This window comes from Dioscorea cayenensis, chromosome 9 (assembly GCF_009730915.1).
Source record: "Dioscorea cayenensis subsp. rotundata cultivar TDr96_F1 chromosome 9, TDr96_F1_v2_PseudoChromosome.rev07_lg8_w22 25.fasta, whole genome shotgun sequence".
NCBI lineage: Eukaryota > Viridiplantae > Streptophyta > Magnoliopsida > Dioscoreales > Dioscoreaceae > Dioscorea > Dioscorea cayenensis.
The window spans coordinates 26600728-26605158 of NC_052479.1; the positions used below are offsets into that span (position 1 = coordinate 26600728).

The 4431-nt window shown below is 41.7% G+C and overlaps 1 non-coding gene across 1 annotated transcript; it reads left to right on the top strand.

Moving 5' to 3' along the window:
- Positions 1–1524: 1524 nt before the first annotated feature.
- On the top strand, positions 1525–1631 carry LOC120269555. Its single transcript, XR_005539205.1, has one exon. It is a non-coding gene; the product is annotated as a small nucleolar RNA R71 (small nucleolar RNA).
- The last annotated feature ends 2800 nt before the right edge of the window (positions 1632–4431 follow it).

Genomic DNA, 4431 nt, shown 5'->3' on the forward strand with positions numbered 1-4431 from the left:
ATGTCGATAAGTGCCTTGGAAGTGTGCATGAAAGGCCTCCCAAGTATTAAAGGAACATCTACATCCTCATCGACATCCAACACTATGAAGTCTATAGGAAATATGTACTTGTCCACCTTGACAAGCACGTCTTCAATGATGCTCCTCGAATGTCTCACTATTTGGTCTGCCAATTGTAATGTCATCCCAGTGGGCCTAGGCACTCCCAAGCCCAGCTTTTAAAAGAATGAGTATGGCATGATGTCAATACTAGCTCCAGAATCTGCCAATGCCATCTCTTCACCTAAATTGCCAATGTTGGACAAAATCACAAAGCTTCTGGGGTCTTTATTCTTGTTCAGCATATCACCTAAATTGCCAATGTTACACGGAATCACAAAGCTTCTGGGGTCTTTCTTCTTGTTCAGCATATTCTTTTGCAAAACTGCTGAACAAGAGGCATCTAAGATTACCGATGCACTCTCTTCAAATTTCCTCTTGTTGGTCAAAAGATCATTCAAGAACTTAGCATACCGAGGTATCTGAGACAACGACTCTACAAAAGGAATATTGATGTGCAATTGCTTGAATAGACTCAAGAACTTCTTGTATTGCTTATTATTTTAGTCGTTCATCAATCTTGAAGGATAAGGGATTCTTGGCTTATAAGGTGATGATGCCACTGCCTTTTCTTTGTTGGCTTTCTCCTCAACCTCCATGAGCTCGGGTGCTTTAACATTAGTCTTCTCACTTGGAGGCCTACCTTCAACTCTCATGACCACTTCTCAAAGTGATCACCTTCACTTGCTCTCTTGGATTAGTCTCAGTATTGCTTGGCAAGCTTCCTTGTGGTCTCTTTGATAGAGATTTCGCAATTTTCCCATTTGATTTTCTAAATTATGCAATGAAGTGGTGTGGCTGCGAAGTGTAGCCTCGACCAATTGATACTGTATATCCGATGATTGCACAAATTAGGTCAATGCTTTCTATAGATTGGACATCCAGGTCTTCAACCTGAAACTCTATTCTCTATGTTTGGGGCTTGATGTTGTTGAAAACCCGATGGTGTGGTGGCCTTTTGTTGCCTTGGTTGTTCCATGAAAAATTAGGGTCGTTCCTCCAGCATGAATTGTAGGTATTGCTATAAGGATTGCCTTGGTTTCTCATTGCATTACCCACATAGTCAACTTGCTTGGCAGAGGGTGTACCACTAATGGCTATTGGGTAATCGGATGAGGCATGTCCTCCTCCACATCCATCACAACTCGTTATGGTTGCCAATCTCAAAGAAGTTATAGTATCTAACTTCTTACTCAATACCTCCACTTGGGCCACCAACGATGTAACCGCATCGATCTCATGGATGCCGGCCACTTTCTTCTTCTCCCTAGCATTTTATTGGTAGCTGTTTAACCCCATTTCTTCAATTAATTTCCGGGCTTCTCCGGTGGTCTTGCTACCTAAAGTATCTCCTGTTGCTACATCAAGTAGCTGTCTTGTACTTGGTATCAATTGTAAAAAGTCTGAATGATCATCCACTATCGAAACCCATGTTGATGACATTTTCACAGGAGTTCCTTGAACCTTTCCCATGTCTCAAATAGAGACTCCAATTCCATTTGCATAAAGGACGAGATCTTATTCCTAAGCTTTGCAGATTTTCTGGTAGGGAAACAACGGGCAAGAAAAGCATCTACCATCTCCTTCCATGTAGTGATCGATGCTCTAGGTAATGAGCATATCCACTGCTTCGCTCTCCTCTTCATGGAAAATGGGATGGCTCTCAACTTGATATCATCATCCGTGACACCATTGATCTTGAGCATATCGCACACTCCTAAGAAATTCTCTATGTGACTGTTTGGATTTTCATCTGCCAAACCATTGAACTGTGAAGACTATTGTAACATGTGGCCGAATGCCAGCTTTAGCTCAAAATTCTTAGCTGTGATTGGGAGCTGCACAATGCTAGGTTGTGTCCCCAATACTGATGGGCTGGCGTAATCAGAGAGTGTTCTTTGTTATTCATTCTGTTCCGCCATGTTGTCAGACCCTTCAACTTCCACTTTAGCTAGATTTAACGGTTATTGTACAGGTTCTTTACCCCTTCTTATGATTGTACGTTCAAGTTTAGGATCACCTTCAATCAATATCGAAGGATTCCCTTGGGTCATAACCTAGAGCTACACCAAAAGAAAGAAAACAAATTAGAACGATGAAAGAATAAGAAGATGTGAAATAGAATGAATGAATGAATAGCTAAGGTAGAAAAGTGCAAAGTATCTCTAAACACCTACTCCCGGGCAACGATGCCAAAAACTTGATAACACCTCTTGCGTGTGACCTGCAAGTGCACAGGTTTGTCAAAGTAATAAATCCCAAGTAAGTGGGGTATTGTATCCACAAATAATAGGGAATAAAAATACCTAAATTGCCACTTAACAAAGTGAAGTTGAATAATAATTGTGTTGTTAAGATATGATATAAACTGAAATAAAAGGAACAAGAATGAGAGGTTAGGCAATCGATAGAAATGAGGTACTCGAACAATGACTAACCCTACACTGTGTCCCGGTGGAGATATCCCTCAGTGAGTCGTAGAAATCCTAAAGCACACGGTCCCAAACCTAAGGTCAACCATGACTAACTCTACACTGTGTCCCGGTGGAGATATCCCTCAGTCTCAACATCTTACACTACACAAAGTTGCATGGAGTTCTAGGGATTCCAAGTGATAAACCCTATTCCTATATGTAGATCTAACCCTTTGGTCCAGGCGAAAGACCCCTAATTACAATTAAGCCCCAGATACTAAGGTCACTTCAATGCTTCACTATGTTGCTTGAGCAACTTAGCCCAGCGGAGTTCATCCCTTAGCACTTCACTCAATTGTAACCGCAAAGAACTCTTACAAATGGAGATAGGATATATCACACAGAAGGAGAAAGGGAATGTTCCGCTACCTCTCGACTCAACCTCTCAACACTCTCCAATCTAACTTTGTCTAACCCTCATGGTGTGTCATCCATCCACAAAGATTACCAATATTGATTTTCAACCCTAGTCTCACTCAAAGGGAGAAATCATTCAACAAGAATTCAAGATTGGAACTCAAATAAAAACATCAATTAAGGAAAGCACAATGGAAAGTCAAAGAAACAATAACATCCTAGGATTTATAAAATCCAAGTACCTACTTGGGGGTTTTGTTTTCCATCGAGCATAATACAATCAACAACAAAATCAAAAGTAAAGATAAGTAATCCATAAGAAAACCCCCTCGGTATTTTGTAGATGGTCTTGTGGAGTAGCCTCGTCTTCTCCAAAGGTCCCCTCCTCCGGCCTAGGGCACTGACAAGGTCCCCTTACGTATATCCCGCAAGTGCACAGGTTTGTCGAAGTAATAATCCCGGATGAGCGGGTATCGAATCCACAAGGAGTAGGGAATAAAACTACTTAATTCGCTTCTTAGCTATGGAAAGATCAGTAGTGATAACTGTGACAATGATTCAATTCTCACTAGTAAAATCAACAAGTAAGAGAGCACGAGTAAAGGAGAAGGTAAGGCAATCGATAAAGATGGGGTACTCGGATAATGCTCCACCTAGGATGATTTCCTCAAGTGCAAGAACCCTCTATTATGCTTCCTAATCAATGCAATTATGAGTCGTGAAAATCCTTCATTACATAGTCCCAAATCTAAGGTCAATTATGCCTAACTCTATACATGTCCCGGAGGAGAAATCGAACAATCTCAACACCTCGCACTCGCATAGAGTTGCAATGAGCTCTAGGGATTCCAAGTGATAAATCTCTTCCTAATTATAGACCTAACCCTTTGGTCCAAGTGGAAGGTCCCTAACCACAATTGAGCCCTAGCTACTAAGATCACCTCAACGCTTCACTCCGTTGCACGGCAACTAAGCCCAGCGGAAGTTCATCCCTTAGACCATTCACTCTATTATGGCCACAAAGAACTCGAGGAATGGAGGTAGAATCTATCATGTCGGAGGGGAAAGGGGACGCTCCTGTACCTCTCGACTCACCCTCTCAACCCTCTCCAACCTAGCTTTGTCTAACGCTCGTGGTGTGTCACTCACTCACAAGGTTGGAACTCACAATAAAGTATTCAAGGTATCTCTAGGAGAAATGTTCATACAATCAAGTATTCAAGGTTGGAACTCACAATAAACATCAATTAATTGAAAGCATAATAAAGAGATTCAATGAAACAAATACATAATAGGGTTCACAAATACCCAAGTACCCACTAGGGGTTTAGCTCTCCATGGAGCTAAGTACAATCAAAGAAATAGAATGTAAAAGCAATGAATCCATAGAAAACCGCATCGATGGTCGTGTCGATGGTCTTGTGGAGAGTCATCTACTCGTCGTCCAAGGATTCCCTCGTCCGGTATAGGATACGCCTCGACGGAAGCTCCCCTACCAACC